Source organism: Sceloporus occidentalis, unplaced genomic scaffold (assembly GCF_023333645.1).
Source record: "Sceloporus occidentalis isolate IW3139 unplaced genomic scaffold, rSceOcc1.0.p SCAF_1, whole genome shotgun sequence".
NCBI lineage: Eukaryota > Metazoa > Chordata > Lepidosauria > Squamata > Phrynosomatidae > Sceloporus > Sceloporus occidentalis.
In genome coordinates, this window is record NW_028316981.1 from 38,290,539 (window position 1) to 38,315,063 (window position 24,525).

At 39.6% G+C, this 24,525-nt stretch overlaps 1 protein-coding gene across 4 annotated transcripts in view; it reads right to left on the reverse strand.

Moving 5' to 3' along the window:
• FOXP1 (forkhead box P1) overlaps positions 1–24,525 on the reverse strand; it is a 699,809-nt gene that overhangs the window by 633,833 nt on the left and 41,451 nt on the right. Inside the window, exon 1 of one of the 4 annotated variants that reach the window (XM_089519465.1) lies at positions 12,010–12,057. The exons of the other annotated variants lie outside the window; for them this stretch is intronic. The gene's annotated coding sequence lies outside the window, so the exon portion shown is untranslated. Of the gene's footprint in view, positions 1–12,009; positions 12,058–24,525 lie in introns of those variants that run through there. 4 annotated transcript variants of the gene reach the window in all.

The window sequence follows — 24,525 nt, forward strand, 5'->3', positions numbered from 1 at the left end:
ACTCATGGCAGTAACATACATAAAAAAGACACTACTTAGTCTTCTATTCCAGCCTCTTACACCTTTGATGTCCTCTAGATAGTTTAGATTTAAACTTCCAGAACCCCAAAACAAGCTGTGGGAGTTGCTATCCAACCCATTTGGGGGACACCACACTGTTCTAAACTAACAAGGGCTAAGTACTGAGTGTTGTATTGTTAATATTTTATTTGCCCCACCCAATGGCTCCTGCTAGACTGTAATTTTAGGATTACAAATTCCACCTAGCAATTAGGACTCTAAGTAAAACTGGCAGTACCTAGTACAGGACAGCATTTTTTTTCTTGGCAAGGGTCAATGTCATGTCCTCTGTGATGATGAGAGATTTTCAACCAGAGACTGACCAGAGAGTTTGCTCATGTGATTTAAAGGCACTGAAAATATTATACAGATTATTTTAAATAGTTGCAGTTTTTACTAGGCTGGAAACGTTTTCTAGAGGACTGCGGAATGCTAAGCAAATGCTAAGCACTACATAAGGGCATAAAAACTAACAATAACCATTTTTTTTTTCTTTTTGGTGGGTTTTTCAGGCTATGTGGCCATGTTCTGGAAGAATTTATTCCTGACATTTCACCAGCATTTTCATAGAATGCTGGCATGGAAGTGAGTGGGGTAAATATATACTGTGTGACTCTGTTCTTGAATGGCAAGGTCTCAGGATGTCTATTTAATGATCCAATATCTCCTGGGGAAACCCCCCACCCTGGGTGGTTTTTATTTGAACTTGCTGGGTCTTGATTTTGGTGTTTTTCAGGAAGTTTGGTAGCCAAACTTTGGCGGTTTACAGACCACCCCTTTGGGGCAGCCTGTACCCGCCCCTTTCCCCGACAGATCAGGGCCTCAACTGCCATAGCGGCAGCCCTGAGGCCCTGATCCGCTGCTTTTCCAGGCCGCGGGAAGCGGCAAAAGGCCGCTTCCCACGGCCTGGAAAAGGGTGTCCTTGGGACTTCAAGTCCCAAGGACACCCCAACAGTGGCGGGGAAAAAGAGAAAGAGGCCGCTCGGCCCTTTTCTCTTTTGTGTAGCTGACGTAGCCATGTAAAGGCTGCGCCAGCGACACAAATGAAGGAAGGAGCTCCATTTCGGAGCTCCTTCCGGCGCTGCGGAAAGGGTGCCACAGGCACCCTTCCACAGCACCAGGACGTTACATCCACACCGCTCCATTTGGATGCGGCGCAGCCGTGACGTCCTAATGGCGGTGCCCATGTAGAATGGGCGCCACCATTTTGTATGTACTGTGTATGTACTAGGGTTGGGGGCGTCTGAAAGAGATGCCCCCGGGCAACCCTAGTACGTACACAGTACGTACTAAAAGGCCCGTGTGTAAAGGGCCTTTGTTTACTTTAAGAGTTTCTTCTTTTCTGTTGAAGTTGTCCAGGTGTTTGTGGATTTCAATGGCTTCCCTGTGCATTCTGACCTGATAGTTGTTGTCATGGTCCACAATTTCAGTGGTTTCAAATAGCATTTTATGCCCAGGATAGTTTATAACATGTTCTGCTACTGCTGATTTTTCTGGCTGACTCAATCCGCAAGTGTCTCTCACGTTCTTTGATTAATGTTTCAACACTGCATTTGGTGGTCCCTATGTAGACTTGACCACTCCTGTCATTCACTGAGTGTAGCATTTGCTGGATTTTCTTGGTTGATTCATAGATCATTTGGAGGTTGTGTTTCCTCACCAGTTTCCCAGCAGCAGCAGAACACGCTATAAACCACCCTGGGCATAAAATGCTATTTGAAAACACTGAAATTCTGGACCATGCCAACAACTATCAGGTCAGAATCAGGTCAGTTTTTCTTCAAGGTGTCTACTCAACATTTTTGTTGCAAGAGACTAGCATGGCTAACCCCTATGAAATTTCTCATATGACACTACCTTAATACCAGCTAAGAAAAACTGGGGAATTCTTATCAAACACAGCTCGAAAATAAACCAAGAATACAAGTCTTTGGGGATATTATTTTGTGGACGAAGCCTAATCGGTCTCCATTGTGTAATGTGTATGACCCCTTAGCTAGCATCCTTCCCCTTTTGGTGTCAGCAAAGGTTTCACCAGTAACTTATTGTTAAAGCTGTGTAGAAATATTTTAGACTCATTCCAAGGACTGGACACAATGTGCGAGTATCCCATATTCTGGCACACTTTTCATTGCACTTCTGTAAGGCACATTTCAGGCCATGACTCCCCACCCCTATTCAAAGCTACCAAAAGCATGATCCTTTCTTGGTGACATTTAATAATTCCACTTGACTAAAAGAGACTCTGAGTGACACATAGGGAGGTAGGCATGCTTCATTACAGGCATTGTTACATTATACCTGAGGCAATTGTTGTTCATTTTAATTAGAATCAGATAATGGAATGGGTTGGTACATTTTGTGCCAGGGTTAGAAGTCTTTTGCAACAATATTACAGGGAAATACATAGTAGCTTTCTGGATTGGTCTTTCACAAAGTTTTCATAATGCTTTAAAGTAATAATCATAATGCATGCTGAAACTACAACTTTCCCTCTATACTCAACATATTCCCCCTGCCCCCCCTTTCATGCCACTCAGAGAATGAGAAAATTCAAATCTCAGATTTCTGCTGTTACTTTGTATTTAAAAACAACAACAAAAACAACACTGTAGGAAACCATTACAACAACCATATGAGTTGAACTACATTGGTGGTACCTAATAATTTATTTCCTTTGGCAAGTGTCTGCCACCTATTTTACATGTGTGCGAAACACAGGGATGAGTTAAGTAACAACTCTAAGACTCCTTCAAATGGGCCCCTGTGGCATCCTTTTCCATGTGGCAAACCATTTGTATAGTTGAAGATAAAAAGAGACATGATATTTTCACTTTTTAAATAATTAAAATAAGCTGGAGGCTGAGCATTCAAAGGCACTGTAGTGAGTATAATTGTGTAAGTGGAAAGCTTTTTCTTTTCACCTCAGACTACCATCATCCCATGATGTGAGAAGTGGCACATAGGTTAGATGGAAGGCCACTGTTTGTACCTTTCACACTCAAATTATGGCCCTTGGATCCACTGGGAAACTGGCTCTGCTGGGCTTCACAGTCCTTCTGAGCAAATTTCTGGGGTGCTTTAGGGGAGAGCATTAGGCCACGCCAATCACTCCTTCATGTCATGGATTCTGTTGTTCCACCAGCATAAGTCCTTCACTGGATTCTGCCCTCTCCCTTATATTATCAGTTGCTATGGAGTACACTTGCTATGTATTTGCTTTTTCTGTGTTCACTTCATTGGTTCAGATGCAAAGCTAAAGAGTGGTGGACAAGCTCTGAGGACCAGGGGACCACTTTCTCTAACTGCAGTCCTTTGATAAGCCACACTCAGAAGTGTCACTTCAAATTACAAACTTCTGGTTACTTTCTGATGGGTTTTTGTTTGTATCTTTCTGTACTGAGCATAGAGACCTAAAATGGTGTTTTGGGACAGGAGTCTATTTCTAACTGGGAAAAATATCCATCATAAACAACAGGGAGAGAGTTGAGAAGTACTGAGGGAGGCCTAAATCAGACTGGATTGCAAGAGAGGAGTCCTTGTTGAGATACAAATGGACTGTAAATTTCCTGGACATTGAAAATCTCCCACATGGCCAGAAGGAGGAGGAGCCAGACTGCAAAAGATGCCCTCCCCAAATCATCCTAACTAAGGACAGAAACAACAGAATGCAGGCATCTTACTAACATCTCTCATTTTTTGCCTGTTTGGTTTGTAATGTCTTGCCTGATGAAGTGGAGCTTTGAAAGCTTGCAACAAGCACAATGTGCATTTCAGTTGGCTAATAAAGGTATCACTGTTTGTGGATTTTTGTTTGAATTTGCTAAATGGCCAACACAGCTACCCCTACATAAGTCAGAGGGGTCCATCTCAAAGTCCACATGGAGTTCCCATCCTTGTGATAAAGTGTATCTTGACCTTCTCCAGGGTTTGCAGGGAAAGACCTAGCATTTTTACTTGTAAGACAGATCAAAATGGATGTTTTAAATCATTTACTGTATATAAAAATGAATGTGATAAACATCTGTGCAAAAAAAGCTACACAACAGGCAGAAATTCAACAGGCAAAATATTTTATATGAGAAAGTTTCAACAGTCTGTCAAGCAGACCTCCTTTATCAATCAGGCAGCTATTACAAAGGCAGAGAAGTCTGGTGGGAGGGAAGTAGACAGAGGAGTTGACAGCAAAACTTTTGTAGACGTGAAGCTAAGAGCAAATCTGAGGATTTGTCTCCTGGAGAAAAATCAGAGGAATACTGCAGAAAATCAAAATCAGATGGGATTTCCCCCCAGATTTTTTAATGCATCTACAGTGCTGATTTAAAAGTGTGAGGCAGGGGGAGCGAAACTGTGCTAAAAAATAGCTTAACCTGTGCAGACAAACTTGAAATCACAGCTTTCAATTAGAAAAATTAGACTACTATAAAGGTATCTTACATTTCATTACATGTGTAATTAGGATTAAGATTTTTACTTTTATTTATAATACACATATGTGTTGATGTGTGCATTTGGAACAGATTGTTTCTGAGGTAAGAAATAAAAAGACAGGCCTATAAAAACAACTCTGTTTCTGCTTATTAAATGCATTATCCTGTGCCAACAGATACACCCAAAACGGTCCCACCTTTTCCCTTCTTCTGTATCAGATGCAACAGGAGGAGGAAAGGTGGGGCATCTCTTAACTAGGAATTGGCACAATGAATATAGCAAAGTTATCACTTTCCTGCCCACAGAAACTGCCTTCCTTTTCAGTATGGAGAGTACACATGCTGCCTAAGGCAACTTTATAGAGTTTATTCTGGACACTCATAATAAAATTGGTTTTCAAATCTCTATTTTTTTTCCTAAGAAAGATGCCTAAGAAAGTTGCTTTTGTACTCTCACAGCAGATCCCCTTTTAAACAAAATGTGTATCACTCAGTTACATTACCCTGAAAGGAGAGGGGGACATCTTAGTTAATTAACTGTCAGAAATTTAACAGATCTCTGCCTATCTCCTACAATTTGTTCCTTCTGTCTAAGGCATGAGACTTTCAAAGTGAAAGTGAAAAAGCAAAAGAATAAGAAGTTCATAGCATAAATACTTTATTTATCTACTTGCATGACCTAAGAGTAATGGCATTGAATTTAGGGGAATTGCTGCTTCTGTGACACAGCAACTGCATTTCCAAAACATGGTGTAGTGTGGTGTGGTGGGAAGGGGAGGGGAAACATAATGGGATTGAGAGCTTCTTTCAGAAAACATTAAACATAGTAATCACCTTACAGGATTCCTGTTCCTTTATTATCTGGTGCAAAGATGGGACAATCCACCCCCTTGCAATGGACATGACACAACTTTCAATGGATACCTCATGTCAATATGTTTTCACTGGGCAACTTCCTGACAGTAAGGGCTGTTCGACAGTGGAACAAACTCCCTCGGAGTGTAGTGGAGTCTCCTTCCTTAGAGGTCTTCAAACAGAGGCTGGATAGCCATCTGTCGGGGATGCTTTTAGATTTCCTGCATGGCAGGGGGTTGGACTGGATGGCCCTTGCGGTCTCCTCCAACTCTATGATTCTATGATTCTAGTACAAAAATATATATTAAAAAGCCTGAGTTAGGGTACGGAACTCATTTTTAGATCTAGATGAAACCTCATGTTGTAGATAATCCTAAAAATACTAAAATGAAAAAAGCTAGGACTAACACATTACTTGCCACTTTCTCTGGTGTGCTTCATTTACCTTTTGAGAATTTATCACTGATGTTTCATGAGGTAGGATACATTCTGCACCGGAAAGACCACTCACAATGCACAATCACCAATCCTTTAGCTCAGACTGTGTAAAAAGGTGACCTAGTCAAGAAACAAATGTTCCATAAAAGATCTGGTCATCTACACATTATAAGTGGTATTAAATTCCACCACTTCAACTCCTAAGATCATCTAATGGTTAGATAAAGAGCCCATTTTCTTATTTGGTCTTACAAAGAAGCTTACTAAGCTTTTCATCTGCCAAGAAAGGGGGGGAAACCCCAAATTTCTTTGATCTCAACATCCCTTAACATTTTGCATCCCTATTATGATAGGTGCCCTCCCACAAAGTGATGAAAGCCTAAAAGGGTTTTTACGTACAGTTCTCGTTTTTGAGATATTGATATTCTGGAACCAGTGCCCATAGTCATTTGATGGGATAGCACCACTGCTTCACTAAGGATGATTCGCATCTGTTTTGAGTTCATACCCAATGCAAATATTCTTAATGGAAGATTCTCTGTAAAGTACTGAGGTATACAGTTCTACAAACAGATGGACTCAACTTGGTTTTAAGGTTTAAAGTCAAGTCAACTTTGGGTGAAAATATAAGATGTGAGCAGTTATATTTTTAAACTTCAAAATGGAAAACCTCACCATTCTGAAATGACCTTGGTGGAAAAGCTACCACTCTGAAGAGGAACTGCTTGCAGGTTATTTTTAAAAAACTTTCTTTTTAAAAAAAAAAATAAATCAAACCCAGAAGTTGTAGTCCATTTAGCTCTTAAGATCTCTCCTCAATACTACAAACATTAAACGATAATAATATTATAGTTTTGAACATGGGTGGAGGCATATGCATCTCAAACATCTCTGACAAATGTATAAATTTGCTGAAACTGCATTTGATGTGAATGAAACTGGGATCAGAAAGGCCATGCAGCCAACAGAATTTCTTTGGACTCACCTTCACACAGAAACCCTTGTGCATTTCCTGAAGAGAGATTCCCAAAGCTCAAAATAGGCTTGAATTAAAAATGGGTTTATACAACAAATGCTTATACAGTACATTTATGTTTAGCCATATCCTATCCAAAAAGTAGATAAAGGAACATTAAAGGAAATAGAGAAGTTGGTTGTTTTCACTGCATCTCGTGCACAATGATTCCAACAAGCACTATAAACCCTAAATTTAATCTCTTCAATATGAGATCATTTCAATGTATGTTTTAAATTGTTTTAATATTATTGATAGTTTAATTTATAATTTTGAGTTTTAAGTTATAATTTTAAAGATAATTTTCTGAATATTTTAAATAAAGTTTAATTAGTAAGCCACCTTGACTTCCTATATTGTGGGGAAAGGGCACGATAATAAGTGAATAAATAAATAAATAAATAAATAAATAAATAAATAATAGCATTCATTCATCAAATCACTAACTCAAGGGATTTATGCCCAAAATTTCAATAAAATCTCCAGCATGGTTCACAACATTTTTTTAAAAAAGAAGAAGAATTTAAAATGTAATGAATTACAAATATGCAAACTATATCACATATATTTACATGTAAACATATCTACACATATATAAATAAAAATATGTTTGTACATTCAATATGGACAGTTAAAAGTAATTTATGAAATGGAACTTAGGGGTCCCCCCTCATGAATACTTTTTTCTTCACAAACACCATTGGGCATGTGGTAGGAATGCAGTATGATCAGAAATGTTTAAAAAACTTGCAATGAAAATTTTTAAAAAGTTAGATACAAGCACAGGTCGAAATCCAAAAACATGTGTACACCAGATGCACAAAGGGTTATTCCAGCCATTTGTTCTGCAGCAGCTCTTCTACTGCCAAACCCTGAAAACCATTTAAAACTTTTTAAAAGCATATTACAGTTTGGCATGGGAAGATGCTACAAAAGACTCAGCCTGAAGAGGAACTTTATGGCAGATATTCAGTGGCAGTATTAGGTGCCTTCACTGATTACAGCAGGAGGGTGGGAACCGAAGTGCCTCAAATTCTGAGATCTATAGTCCAAAAACAATTAATTTCCCAAGCTCTAGTACAAACACCATTCATTTAAACAGGAACTTTTAGAAACCTAAATAGCAGGTAATTTCTGCCAAGCCATATTTTGATTTCAGCAAAATAGTAGGTTATCAGCGGGACACACTCCCTCGGAGTGTAGTGGAATCTCCCTCCTTGGAGGTCTTTAAACAGAGGCTGGATGGCCATCTGTCAGGGATGCTTTGATTTGGATTTCCTGCATGGCAGGGGGTTGGACTGGATGGCCCTTGTGGTCTCTTCCAACTCTATTATTCTATGATTCTAATAATCCTCCATCTTAAACTGCCCCAAAACTGCTATTATGCCTGTCAGTTTAAGCTCCTAGGCCCATACAATTTTCCTATCTATAGTTAATTGTAAATTTTTGGGTTGGGCCAAGATCTGGATAGGGACTGTAGCATAGCCCTCATTTGTTCTACTGCCACCATGTCCACTTTTCAAAAGCAAAAAGAAATTGTGGTGGTCTTCCCCTCAAAACTGTTCTATAAGCAAAATATACTGCCAAAGAGTGGTCCATAAACTATACACACACACACACACACACACACACACACACACACACACACCTGGTTCCACATCATGAACACAACTTTAATTTGGATGACAAAACTATTCAATTTTGAAACAACTATCATGATCAACTGATGAATTATTACTCCCACCACGTTTTGCTTCTTTGGAATATGAATATATGTCTGTCTGCCTGTCTGTCTTTTTATCTATCTATATCAAACTGTCCACTTAAATTTGGACAGAAATTCAAAAAGACAGTCAAACTTTGAGTGTCATCTGTGATTTCCTGATGTTAGCCCCACCCCCCAAAAAATCTGGAATTTGAGCTCAAAACCCAACGCTGCAACTTGGGTAACAAAAAAAAGACACCCTTTAAATTTTGAAATTCCCAGTATGATGTCTCAATGATTTATAGTTGACAAAAACAGATAGTCATTTTCTTTTATTATTATAGATTGATGTATGTCAACCTGAGAGCTCCAACTTGTATAGCGAAGCACAGGTTGGATGAATGCATAGGGGGGAAATGAATAAATAAATACATTAAAAATGCCCACTCATTCGTGCATTGTACTTCATGTAATGAAATAGACCTACCTCATCTCTGTCCCTCTGTTTTATATGTGAACAGCACAAGACACATGAATAAATATACATTGCTGCTCTGTCACATCTAATTTGGCCTTCAGAGATGCAAGCAACTGCTTGATGTGCGTAATAATGGGAGCAGGGAACATACCTGGAACTGGCAGCCTATGCTGGAGAGCAGCTGGGAAGCTCAGGGGCAGGAGATGAGGGGCAGAGTCTTTTGGCTATTGTTTGGTGAACTATATGGGAAAAGTAACTGCAAGGCAGTACAGAAACAATTATAATAAATGAATAAAAAGTAGTTACCTATTGCTACTTTCCAACTAAATTAGCAATAATGAATATGACTCTGTGTTCCATGTGATGGGAGCAGGGCAAGCAACAGCTCTAAGAAGCAGCCTGTTGGTTTTGGGTGTATAGTGAACCACTGCAAGTAGCTATCTCCCAGTGTCCCTCCACCTGCACATCAATAATGACATGCATTTCACTACATGCTAGGGACATCACAGTGTGCGGGTGGGGAGGATGTAAGATTGCTAGTCCATACCGTAGAAGCTCAAGGTTCTAGAAAGAAGTTCAGATTCTCTTTTCTCCCACCTTCCAAACAAGTACACATAAAAAGCCGAACTGTATTACAGGTTGAGTCGCCCTTATCCAGAATTCCAAAATCCAAAATATTTCAAAAACCAAAACCTTTTTCATGGGTGGCTGAAAAAGTGACACTTTCACTTTCTGATAGTTCAGTGTACACAACTTTGTTTCAGGAACAAAATTACTTAAAATATTGTATAAAATTACCTTCAGGATATGTGTACTCATTGTGTACGTAAATGTAAAAAACAGTATTTCAAAATAAAATTTAAAAAATCCTAAATCCAATACACCTCTAGTCCCGAGCATTTCAGATAACGGAGACTCAACCTGTATATTACTTGATGTAACATTGGCGCGAGACATACTGCCCAAAAGGGTGGACTCCCAGCGCCTGTTTTTCTGCCGGAGGGAAGCCGCAGCTGCCAAACCACGTGGCTTCCCGCCAGCAGAAAAAGAACCCGCAAAAAGCGGGTTCTTCTAAAGTCACGGTGATGCAGTAATGAGTGCACCACTGGCACACTGGTTACGTAAGTGTCATGCAGTGCCATGCGGATGCTGTGCGGCGCTTACATAATGGTGGTGCCCATGTATACAGGGGACCGCCATTGTTACGCCCTCGTCAAGTGCTAGGGTTGTGGGGTGTGTGAGCACTCCGACCCCAAGCAACCCTAGCACTTGACGAGGGCATCGCAAAGGGCTCTTATGTACCAGGCCATTGAAGTCTATCCCAAGTTTTACACATCCGAACGAAATTATTGGGTCATATCCCATATGCATCCCTCCTTTCCAGGTTGTGTGCCATATACAAGTTGATATGATGAAGAGGCCTTTGCCTTACCATGTCAGACTAAGTCCCAAATGAATTTGTAGCACTGTGGTGTATGGGGAGTTTCATTTGAGCCCAATGTATGCGCTCTGCTTGCCAAGTCTAGGGAGTTTATCATACGAGGGAGATCCCAAAGAAAAACAGGATTTAAAAGAGATTTAAATTTAAAGAAAACTTGCAAATACAGGAAGTTTATCACACGAAATGACCCCCAAGGTGAAATAGCACAAAGTTAAACTGAACATAAAGCAGAGAAAAATGGCAACTTTTTACTTTCGGGAAGTTCCAAAAGTAAAAAGCTGCCCATTTTCTCTGCTTTATGTTCAATTTAACATCATATTATTTCACTTTAACAGTGACATCGTCTGATAAACTTCAGGCATTTGTGGGGGTTTTCTACTTATATCCAGTTTAAATCCCATTTTTCTTCAGGATCTCCCTAGTGTGATAAACTCCTAGGACTACATCTGGGGACATGGCAAATAATTTTAAAATGCATAAAATTAAAGCAATAGGACTACAAATAATCAACTTGTGGTTTTGTAACTGATGTAAAAGTGATGAGAAATACTTTATATTAGACCAATTATAACTGAAGTGTATTTGGCTTTAAGTCCCCAAAATAATCCTTCCCCACCCCCACCCCATTTCTGCTAATATAACATTTCATTTGCTCAATTATTTTCTTCATAGGGAGATCTGTAGTGCACTATTAATATACAGAACTGACGCACCGTGTCTAACCTGATGCATGGTTTGATTTACCTCGATTATATTAGCAATTTGCTGCACATCTTTTCTGAAAAACCTTAGTTCAGACTAGATGGGAATCCTAGACAAATTATTGTTAAAACCTAAAGTGATGGCATGAATGATGAGATTTCTGTTAGTAGTAAACTTTTTGTGAAGCTCCTAAAGTGCTTTGGGGTCAACTTTATAGAATTCAGCCTTTTCTTGCTGGTCCATATTCTCAACCTTGAATTTATTTCCACATTGTAAATATTCAGATAGATGTCTGGCTATATTCAAGATCAGATTACACTGTACAGGATAAATGCTTTTTTGTGAAGAACTAAACTTGCTGAGGTGCATCTGGTTCCCAAGAACAAAGCCTATTGACTTGAAATGCAAGTAGGCATCCACACACCTAGTCTAAGTGCCCAGGCTAGCAAATGTCATTGAAACAACTTAAGCTGGAGAAGAGTAGTGTATAGGGAATACTTCTACAAGCCAAAATTTTACTTTCAGAAACATTAATGTCACTTTAATAGATGGTCAGTATATTTAAAAAATTTCAGAATCCACTGTTTAACTGCACATTTTGATTTTCTCCTAGGTTTATATCACTTTATGTTATAGAGGGGAAATCATTTGCAGGTGCTTTACAGTGTAAATCTATAGCACATCCATGCAACATTAAGACACATAGAGTGCACTTCTATGAACTCCTGCTTGGTAGGAAGGCTCCCAGGTATGTCTGTATGGAGTTACAGCATTCTGGTATTCTCTCCCTTTTTTTCTGGAAAAAAGTGACACAAGCCATCTCTGATAAAAGGTAACAATTGCATACAAACACCTTCCTACTTGCTCAAAGGTTTCCACACTTACCCAAAGTGACTGTGGCCACATCAAATCAGTAGAACTTTTGAAGCCCACACCTCCACTGTCAAGTCAGATTTCCCTGACCCTGTTTCTGACTTCTTCAAGTGATCAGGCTATGACAAGAGCAGATAGCAACACCTATTCATTCTCTTTGGTGGTAGTGGAGCCTGGTGTAGAAACAACAGTGGACAACATTGGTGAAATCATTAAGAGTCCACTAAGGTTGCATCTGCACTGCAGAAATAATCCAGTTTAACACCACTTTAATTGCCATGGCTCAATGCTGTCAAATCATGCGAGTTGTAGTTTGTTGTGGTACCAGAGTTCTCTGATAGAGAAGGCTAAATGTCTCATAAAACTGCAGTAGCCACTATTCCATAGCACTCAGTCATGGCAGTTACAGTGGTGTCAAACTGGATTATTTTCTGCCATATGAATAGAAATGTGAAGGCCTAGGGGCAAAAACTCAGGGGAAACATTTTTCCTTTATTTTCTGAAGGATTTTTTTTAACATTTAAAGAATGGATTACAGAATAATTTTTATTCAAATATAAATAAAAAAAGTTCAGGCAAACTGTTCATATATTTATTTACTCAAAATTATTCCTGACATCTATTTAACAGGAACATTTTGAGGTAGGACTATATACAGTATCAGATCATTACAATTTTAGTTATGGTTTCTGTTCCTCATTTTTTTAAAATGGATATGAGAAGACAAAATAATTTGCCTTATTTTACTAATGCTTCTGGTTTCTTCTCTATTATTTCTTGCCTGCTTCTAATAAACTGGCAAAATCAAATCTCGTAACTCTGTGTATAACAAAAAATAAGATTTTTTAAAAAGTATAATAAACATGATAATTTCATGACAAGCCAAAGTATGCATAATATATATTTATGTTCCTAAAGTAACAAAGTGATTTGCAATTCTGAAAAGTGGGTTGATGTTTTCACCCCGTTTTTCTGAAACTGTCTTTTTTTCCCCAAAGAAAGAACTTTTTCCTGACTACTTAAAACTTTCCAAAACCTTCCAACCCTGTCACTGACTCTCCAAAGCATGGAGTCAATAGCCCAAAGAAGAAAAGAGGCAGTGTTCAAAGTGCATGGAAATGTCTGTGAAAACACAAATTGGGAACCTAACATGTAAGGAGATCTCAATCTTAGGTATAATGTTTTATCCCTTAGCAAGGGTGGCCCATGATCCAAGCTTAGGGCAGGGGGAAGGTCGTTATGAAATGCCAGTGTGGCATAGTGGTTTGAGTATTGGACTGTGACTCTGGAGGCCAGGTTTCAATTCCCAGCTCAGCCATGGAAACCCAATGATGAGTGACCTTGGGCATGTCATACTCTCTCAGCCTCAGGGGAACGCAATGGCAAACCTCCTCTGAACCGATCTTGCCAAGAAAACTGTATGATAGGGTCATCTTAGGGTTGCCATAAGTTGGAAATGACTTGAAGGTACACAACAAACAAACAACATTTCTTTGGTCAGCCCATCCGGCAAATCTCAGGTAGCTTCTGTAGTTAGATTGTGACTAATAATAAGTTATCAGAGGCCCGATTTATACAGGCCTTTGCAGCGCCCCTGTCACATGCTAGGGGTTGGCCGAGTACGCACCGTCCATATTGGCCTCATCCCAGCACGTGATGGGGGTGTCAAAATGGTGGGGCCCTGTACACACAGGCGCCACTATTTTGACACGATGGATGCTTAGCGTCTGCATGTCCGGCGCCTTTGTGATGCCGCAAGTGCGCAATTGGCGCATTGCAGCATCACAAAGGCGCCACAAGAAGAACCCCCTTTTTGCGGGTTCTTTTTGTTCTGTGACGGAGCTGCGTGGTTTGTCCGCTGTGGCTCCCTCGCGGAGCAAACCAGTGCAGCGGGAGACTGCCCTTTTTGGGCGGTCTGTATCCCACCAGAGATAAGAAAGAATCTATTAGAAGGAAGTACAATGCAGACCAGTAGATAATGCCTCAGAGAAGGTAATATGCCTAGCTCTGAATAGCACATCACATGAACAAAAGGTATGAATATCCATAGACATGTCATGTGTCCAACAGGTATTACTAAATCTCACTGAAACACTCCAGGAAACTGATTCTTCTAATATTTTATACCAGTTCTTATTCTCCTACCCCATAGTTCTGTTGGTCCTTAAAACTGTGACACTGACTGTTCTCGTCCTAACTCCATCAACCATCCTGGGTTTTGAATAAAAGCATCCTGCTGTGAATGAAGCCAAATAAAAGCTAGGACCAGGAAGCCAGGCCCTCACCACCAGCCTTAAAAACAAACAGCTGCCAGTAGGAATCCCTCTACAATTGTCTGATACCTAAGTTTCATGTATCATGGAAGAACTAGTTGAACATATTAGGTCAGGAAGGAATGTTGAATAAACACATTCTGTTGGTGGTAGTGTCAAGATGGATAACTGAATTGACAAACTGAGGGGAGGGGCTTCACAAAGATGAAATAAGATTGGTTCATTTGAAAGTTTTCAGTTGTACAGCGAGCATGGGAATTGTGTTTTTCCTTCAGAACTTCCTGGATTACAACTGCCACCTTCTATTAGCATTAGGTAGGCTGACTAAGGGTGAGTAGAGCTACAGTAAGATCTAGCGTGATAGGCAAAGATTACAGTAAGTACATACAGCCAGCTCTTCATATCTTCAGAGGTTCCATTCTGGACCACCTCCCCTGCAGGTAGCAAAATCCACGGGACCTCAATTCCCATTGTTTCCAATGGTGGTATTACTAAATCTCACCACTGTTTCCAATTGTGGTGCGGCCGTGTGCATGTGCCACCACTGGGGAGAATGGGATGGGGTCATCCATGGATGCTCAAATGGCAAGCCTGCAGAAGAAGAGTGCCAACTGTAAATCCATTCCCCACCTCTATTGTACAGGCACTCTATTATTTTAAGTTGTGTGTGTGTGTAGAGAGAGAGAGTGTGTGTGTGTAACATGACCAGTGCCTAGAAATATTAAAATATGTTACAAGGATGGTTGTTAATGAGGGAAATAAAGAAATCCAGCTTTCCCCCTGCACAATAAATGCATACAATCAGTTTGTGTTGAGCAACTGAAAAATAAGTTTTCATTTTAGGTGTTTTTGAAATTAGAGTGCCAGTGTGGTGTAATGGTTTGAGCGCTGGACTACGACTCTGGAGACCAGAGTTCAAATCCCAGATCAGTTATATAAACCGACTGAGTGAGTTTGGGCAAGTCACACTCTCAGCCTCAGAGGATGACAATGGCAAACCCCTTCTAAAGAAACATGTCAAGAAAAAAAAATGATAGGTTTCTTTAGGGTCACCATAAGTCGGAAACAATGTGAAGGCAAACAGCAGCAGCAGCTGTTTTTGAAATTAATTTGTGAAATCAATTTACTTTTCTTTGAACACTAAAAATAAGGTTGCCTCTGGTAAAATGACCCAGAGACTTGCGGCATGTGCTTCAGTACAGTCAAACCAAAATACCTAGATGGTAGATAACTCAATTAGCTCCAGAGAAATCAATGGCACTCAAATATTAATGGTTTGTGAAATCAGACTGTTGGGACTACATATCCAAAAAGCAGTAACACAGAAGTATAAATTTTCACAGCCATATCACAAATTATACTTGTTAAAGATTACAAGTACACTGGGGAACTGAGTACCAAATTTACAATTTTGTTTTTGTTAAGTTGGGCATGAGTATCTCTGAATTGGGTGGCATAGACTGTTAAAATCATTATGGTACTTTTGAAAAGTTATAATAAATCTAGTAAGTTGAAAATACGTTCATATCACATAAAGAAAAAATAAATGTAATTGTGCTGATGCTAGTTGGCCTATATAAGAGCCTGTACATTTGTTGTCCCTATTTACATTTCAGTATTTCATTATTCATGTTTAAAAGAATCCAATCACATAATGCACACAAACCAGATCTTGCTGGATTAGACTTTCTATGTTTTAAGCAGTGCTACAGCATGAAGATAAATTTGCAAAATTGTTAAAATTAAAATGTTTTCCTTCACATACAACAAATGAACGGATTTAATGCCTTTCACCTGGCATATAAATTTTACAGTACCTTCAGGGCCATTTTCTTTGGCTCAACCAATGCAATAGGTACCTTATAGCCATTAAGCATATTTCACTTTCTGTTTCTTGTACTTGAAGAGAGCCTTTACTTTCCTTCTATCCCAGTGGCCTTTTAAAAATGACTGAAAACAACAACAGCAAAATGAAAAACATTTTAAACACCAATTTTTAAACACACACACACACACACATATTTGGTACAGGGGAATCAAACTTGCAACCCACTTTTTATAACCCGTCTACTGATGCAATTATTTGCAAATAATTATCTGCAACAGCCAGAACGATAGACAAAAGTTAAAACACTTTAAAGCTTTCCCTAAAATTGTTTCCATGTTGTTTCCATCAGGCTGCTGCAGCAGATGTTGACTATTAAACTGTGCAGACGACACAGTTCATGACTTTTCTGAGACGGCTGTGTGCCACATCTGTAGTTGATGAAAAGAGTGCAGAAGTGTGGCAGACAGAGAAAGTGTGAGAGAAGCAGACACAGCCTGGGCCAAATGAATTGTCCTCAACACTGTGGAACTAAAAATAGATGCACAACTCACCCTTCTACAATCTCTTTGCCCAGCCTTGTAAAAAAAAAAAATCTTGAGTCTGCGTATCCTATTATGGAGTCACCCTATCACAGGGAACTTCCTGCAAGCAAAAACTTAGGCTGAGGAGAAAATGAGTGCGTCCAGGAAGCAATGAGTTCACACTGAGGAAGGAGGCTGCAGCAGTACTCGCAAAAGCATCTCCCTTAGATTCCCATTAACTGGGCTGGGCTGCTGTCCAAGTTCATCTGGGCCCCAAAGGAAGACAGTGCTTGTGTTTAGAATGCACAACACTGACATAACATTATCAGATTTACATATGCAAAAACTGTGAAGCAACAGGCATCCCCCCTCAATTGACCCACAGCTTGTTCTGGCTGTCAAGTTATTCCCTGCTTAGGCTCTGTAAACCAACTGGGCGTCATGCAACTACCATCTGGGTACCACTTTACTTAAAGCTGGCAGCCTTTCTCTAATAGGCAAGCTGGCAGCAAGAATGAAAGGAATAAACTGCATCATTTACTTAACATCCACTTGCTTTGCGGCTGTTAAAAACCCATGACTGAATAATAATTTGGTTATTCTTTTTTGCCAGTATTGTCAGCCAAATTGTGTAACGCATGCTCCAGGAACATCAGCTTGCAACATTTCCATTAAAATTAAACAAGATTCAAAGAGGAAGGGGAGGGGGAGGGGGAGGGGGGAGGAGGAGGAGGAGGAGGAGGAGGAGGAAGAAGCCCATAGAATTAAATGTCTGCTGAAATGGGAGGGGGGGAATTTAAGACAATGTAGATTTCAAAATAAATTGATGCTATTAACAATGGTTAGAGAACCAAGAACATTTTTTTAGCCAACTAGGGCAGTTAGTTGAATATCTCAAGCAATGACAACCTGTAATGAGGTAAAGAACTGGGGTCTGTTTATAGAAAAGCTTGTTAGAGTTGAATACCGTTCAGTTTCATGCCACTCAACTGCCCTTCTCAACTGACATCTTAATACAGTACTCAGATACTTATCATTTCCTTCTGTCTTAACACAAGTACTTTCACACAGACTCATATTAAAGAAATTGGATGAAATCCTAGACTACTGAAATACAGTTAGAGCATATCCTTTGAAAAAAGGAAATGCTTTTGAAGTAGCTTTCTCTTTGGGTCTCTTTGGTTTGTGGTAAATTAAGTTACCAATAGTAATCAATTTTTCCCCCTAAGCCTTCTCAGAACTATAAGCAGACAGGCACACACATATCTTAGCAATAATCTTCTTTGGAGACTGAGCAAAGCTCCATGCTGGGTATCTTTACACTGTTGTATGGCAAAGATAAGTATTTGCGTTATAAAATGAGAATACAGTCAAAAGCAGCAATTTTAGCTAGATTAATAGCTAAGAAGAGCAAAAACTACAGAGCAAGGGTCAAAGTCTGCAGTCTACAGCATTTTCAGCTTCTTTCTCGCTGCATTTTGAAAGAATGTCAGAAATAGGATTCTGAAGTACAGAAATAATTTAAGACAAGAGATAGTAAGTGGGGAAACTTGAGTTCATTAGTATCTCACTCCCAGAATTGACAAATGCATGACAGCATCCGAGATCCTTGGGGCAGAATCAAATTGCAATGCATTTAGCCCATCTTTTAGACATGCTGTGGCAGCCACCAGCTTGCACTCCAGATGCTGGGTTAGCTGAAAAGAATCAGATAATGGGAGTAAAGGATGTGGGGAAGGGATTTAAAAACAGTTCTCTTTCAGAACATCCCCCTTTTCTCAAGTATGTACTTTCCAAAGCATGTACATTTGAAAGCATAACACCTGAACCCTGTCTATATAAAATAATAAATAATAAACCAAAAAAGGAAAAGGCTCTGCTTTTCACCTCTGTGTTTTTGCCCAATGCAAGATATATTTTCCCTTGTTTTTGAATCACATTTTAAAAGGGAACAAGCTCATAAGCAGGGTTCATACAATTGGACTGATGAAAGGCAGCCCCACTGAAGGACCCAGGCTATGGTTCCTGACCCTGATCCCTAAGCATGTATTTGTCTGTGTCACAACTATGGTGGACACTGTTTTCGTTCAAATGCACACTCTTGCACAAGGGCCCATTCACACTACCCAGTTATGGTACTATTATTCCACTTTAACTGTCACGTTTCCATTCTGGGGTTTGTAGTTTGGTGAGGCATTAGACTACTCTGGCCAAGAATTCTAAATGTGCCCCCTTAACCTGCAAATTCCAGGACTCCAAAGGACAGAACCATGATACTTAAAGTAGAATAACAGTACTTTAACTGCACAGGGCCTAGTCACTTTGGGCTGAAATTTTTAAAAACAGCATACAGCACTTTTGTTGTTCTTAACTGCCCTCAAGTTGACCTCAACTCATGGCATCCCCATAGATGAGAGACATCTCCAAGACCCTCTGTCATCCACTGTTCCACTCAGGTCCTTCAAACTCAGGCCTGGTGCCTCTCTGACTGAACCCAACCATCTAGTATGTGGTCTTCCTCTCTTTCTACTGCCCTCTAACTTTCCTAGCATATTGTCTTATTCAAGATTCATGTCTTCTCATGATGTGGCCTAAGTACAACAAGCTCAGTTTGGTAATCCTGGTTTCATGGGAGACCTTGGGCTTAATCTGTTCTAAAATCCATCTGTTTGTCTTCTTGGCCATACATGGTTATCCTCAGCACTCTTTGCCAGCACATCTCAAATGAAATGGGTTTTCTTTTTACCAGCTTTCTTCACTGTCCAGCTCTCACATCTATACAAGGTGATGGGGAATATTATGACTTGGTACAATTCTCATATTGGTAATCACTTATACCTTTACACTTTAAGATTCTGTACAGTTCTTCACAGCTGCCCTTCCCATTCCTATTCTTCTTCTAATTTCTTTACTGCAGTCTCCATTGTAATCAATATTTGATCCAAAATATAATTCCTTGACTATTTCAATTTACTCATTATCAAGGATGAATTACTGTAGTTCTTCTATAGTCATTATTTTTGTTTTCTTAATGTTCAGGATTAATCCTACCTTGGTACTTTCCTCCTTGACTTTTTTCAGTAACTGTTCCAGATCTCTGTTGGTTTCTGCTAGTAGTACTGTGTCATCTGCATATTTTAGGCTATTAATGTTCCTTCCTCTGATCTTCACTCCTCTGAGTCTAAGTCTGTTCTGCGTACAATATTTTCTGCATACAGGTTGAACAGACAGGGTGAAAGTATGCAGCATTAGTGGACAACAAAACTGCCAGCACAGCAAGAGAGGAAGCTTCTGCCCCATTCCATTTTCAATGGGGATACCTTTCCTCTTCCATTCACCTCTTTTTACAGTGAGGGCATGCTGGATGATACTGTAAATCAATTGAAACATTTCTAGCCTGCCCTATGTCAAACTATCTCAGGGTAGTGTACAAATAAAATCAATGCAAGCAGCTTAAAGTGACTTAAAACAATGAAAATAATTTAAATAGGTAAAAACATATGAGATATAATAACAAATAAAGGCAGATTTAAAAGACTGACGCCATCACATTTATTCATGGCATTCTGCTTGGCCAACATGACATTATAAAAGAAAGTAATTGAAAAAGAACAACACAGACTATTTCAAACGAGCAACAGATCAAGGGAAGAAGTATGAATAGGCATGAAAAATGTGCAAAAGTGCTTTAGAGACTCCCCCAACCCACAAAAATGCTTCCCTATGCTTAAAAATTAGACCTCATGAACATCTAAAGTTGCACTCAAACTACGGTGAATGTGAGAGTTAGTCTTTGCTTTATGATGCTCCTGAAACAGAATAACTAATGCACAATGAAGGACAAATAAATCAGAGTTAAGGACCCAGCAGGACATAGAAGAACAAATTGCAAATGGGAGGACATTTGTCTTTACAATATTTCTCAATCTGATAGGCTAACTACAGGACCCAAATGCTAACAACAGCATACAGCAGCAGGGTCCATGTCCCAGAGCACTTTATACTGTATAGGAAAGATGAAGAACAGGTCTAGGAAGCCAGACATTGCTCCTCGGAACAATAGAGAGCTTGAAGTTGCGACATCAAAGGGCATGAACTAGGAGTTATGGCTGGTTTGGACCTTAAGAGTTGTCCACACAGGCTAAAAGAAACGACCCTACCACATTTCTAAACTTACCTGTTTATATGACATATATAGCTGAAAAGGGAGGAAAATGGACCCAAACCACACTCCAGGGCTTAACACTGGAGGAAATCATCATCATCATCATCATCATCATCATCATCATCATCATCATCATCATCCCAATTTACTTGGGTTTTGGCTGGAAAGAGTGAACTACTGACCAGTGTTCAGACTGTGTGCCAGTACAGAAGGGGCCAGGAGCACAGTCTGTGACAGGAGAGCCACCAGCACCATTGCTGGACATTTTTTTTGGTTGCCCACCCATAAATCATTTGCACAAACACAAGTGAACAGCTGCACCACTGATTTATTGCATACCCCATGAAGCAAAACGACAACAAACATGTCAGGTTGCCAACAGTACAATGGATTTAACAGAAACGTTAACAAACTGGCCAGTCCAACAGGGGCCATGTGTATGTACAAGGGGTGGGAGGCTCCATGATCATGCTGTGCCAATATGTCATTGGATGCACCAACACACCATACAGGCACTTGATAATCATGTGATTAAGTGGTCAGTTGCACAGGGCATCCAATGGGTTGTCAGCTGTGGGAGGCAATTGGCAATGGCTGGTGTATCATCCGTGAGGCTCATGCACATGAGATTGTGATGAAACAGAGGTGAAATATTGGCACAGCGCTCTGTCTTGACAGGTCTTTCCTTGTAACAGGAGGGGGGCCCAGTTCAGAATGTACATCAGTTGTTGGGCTATTGTGGGAGCCGGAGGTGCAGTGACTAGGTCTTCCCTGTGAATCAGGAAACATCAGTAAACTGGCTTTTCCCTTCCATCTGCTCTCAGCCTTAGGCCAGCCAGAAAGGCATTGGCTGGTCTCAAGCAAGCTGTTACTTTTCATACCACCATCAAGCCTACACATGTAATATGGAAAATGTAACATTAGCTAATCTTATAGGCTGAGGAAAATATTACAAACATTGATTGATTCAGGATTAAACCAGCAGAGCAGAGCAGATAGGATGGAAGACCTGTGGCATGTTGAACCCATTCACATTTTTAAAGAGGAACTTTACTAGTAAAAGGCATGTGTGTGGGAGGAACTGTTTACATTTCTCTGCATCTCATCCCCCAGTCTGTTGTTCCAGCACTTTTCTCCCAACCTAGTTTGTTTCCTCATTGAAGCTGAAATGGAAGGAAAGTTAACAAGACTTGAGGCCTTCTTCATACATGCACAAGACAGCCATATGAATGCCAGCTGCCACATGTAGGTTGCCACTCACATATGTGTTTGCCCAGAGAGTATACTAGCATTTTTTTATTAGAAAACAGGAAGGTGTGATAAGATTCACACCTTTCAAGCAAAAGAGGACATTCAGAGGTAAAATAGTACTTCATATTGAAACATGAAAAAGCTGAGAGGAAAACAGCAGGAAAAGAAGAAATGTATTTAATATTGACAATACAATTAGATGTTGGCAGAGTGGGGAAGGGATAATAAAAAAGAGAGTCACATCTTACTAAATATAAAAGCATGTACAGGAAGGAGAGTTGAGATATGTGAGACAGTACCAATAATAAGCAATCAACCAACAGGGAGCTAAAATTAAAGGGAGAAAGTCTACAAAATACTAGTGTAGATTCACATGCCAAATGTAAGCAAAGAACCTTTTTTCTGCCCTTCCCCAAAATGATCCCAAGAACATGAGTAGCCATGGCACAATATGTTGTAGCAAATCACAGCTTGCACAGCATGGTGAAGTATACCTGTTATTTGTTTCAATAACTATGGCACATTTTGAATTGCTCTTATTGAGTATAAGCATAATATCCTCAAGTGTTTCTTTGGAGAGAAAACCCGAGACCTTCCATAACTTGACCAAATTATGCTTAAGAAAATATGGATCGCCCTGGGCATTTCTACTGCTCAGAGATTATTTAACATTCAGGGCACCAAAGATTCATACCATTTTTAATTGTATGCACTGTATGCAAGACCATCACACTTAGCACCACTGTCACAGAGTAGTACATACTGTACATTCCTATCAGTAATTATGCTCCTTTTATTTATTTTTCTATTTCTTGAAATTGTCAACATAGGCTCTCTCTTGTTCTCTTTTTTTAAAGGCTAACCTCAATGTACAGCATAAATTCTAATTTAACAATTGACAATTTTCCCTAAAAAGAAAGCTAAAGGGAAAAAATAATATTCTTAGAAAGCAAAAGCTCAAAAACAGCTAAAGTAATGTTCAATACAATGAGATTAGAAACAATATGTGATTATATGGACCACAAGAACCAACAGCTCATAAATGTTTGTTTCACTAATGGTCTCTACAACACAGAGAATTAAACATCAAGGTCAGGGTAAATTTCCTCACACCTCTGTAATCACTAAAGTCTGCTAGCAGCAAATATGGAACTCCCTCCTGTGTTAAGGTAACTATCATAATACGTAAGTAAATAAATAAATCTGAGTAGAGTCAATACATCTAAGGCTTTCCAAATACATAAATGAATTTGTGATGATCCTCATGTGACAGCAAGGCCAGGCCATTCAGCCTCACTTGGAGAGCTCTTCACCGACTTGACTAGTCACCAAAGAGCACTTGAGAGTATCGTATAATATACCTCCATTCCTAAGTGTCTGCTCTACAGTCAGCCCGTGAAAACTGGTCCTAATGTCATCCCCGAAGAGCATCTTGATGTACTGTACCTGCCATCATGCTGACAAAATCTCTATTTCCCTGAGCACATATATGCATCTAAGAGTAACAGGGCACAGTCAGAAAAGGGAAATGATAGCTTTCTGTAAACCTCTGCTCCCAAAAGATAACCAGTGGACCAGTTCTTGTTTCTGTTGTAGCAGCCCTTCTCCAGGTAGAAGAAAGGGCAATATTTTAATTCATCAGAGAAAAGGACCCCCCATTTATCTAAATCAGTCCTAGCAAGATGAGAGGCCTGCAGCATTAGCACGCAGTGGCACAGTTGCATAAAACAACTCTTAAACTGTAGCTTTCTACTGTGATTATGTCTGAACCAAGAACTATAGTCAGTACAGTACAACCCCCATATCTGTGGGGATTATGTTCCTGGATTTACCATGGAAACATGAAACCACGGATAGCAGCAAACCCTATTGAAATGAAGGACTTCTAGCAGAGGCATATGATAGAATTGCAGTGGAGGATCTAGAAAATCCTAGAGAGAACATCTCTCTAGGAATCATCCAGCACAACTCTGGCCAATGTTCAGAGGAAGCATACAACAGAATTGTACTGGAGGAACTAGAAAATACCTACAGAGAACATATTTTTTCAGACATAGGTAAGTGAAACAGCTGATATTGGACCCACAGATCTACAGAACTAGGACTGTATTTGGAAAATCACTTTGTATCATTAACCACAGTTTGAAGCTTAACAAGAAGGATATTGTCAACTGGAACAAGTCCAGAGAAGGGTGACCAAGATAATCAAAGATCTGAAAACCAAGTCTTATAAGGTACAACTTAGGATGCTGAATAAGTTTAGCTGGGAGCAGAGAAGACTGAGAGGTGGCATGATAGCTATCTTTAAATAGCGGGGTGAGGCTCACTGAGAAAAGAGAGGGCCTCAGTGACTGTTTTTAATTTATTTATTTGTTTGTTTGTTTGTTTTCATTTTTAACTTTAAAAAAATTCTTTAATTATTATTATTATTATTAACTTTATAAAGCGCTGTAAATCTACACGGCGCTGTACAAAACCAAGTAAAATCAA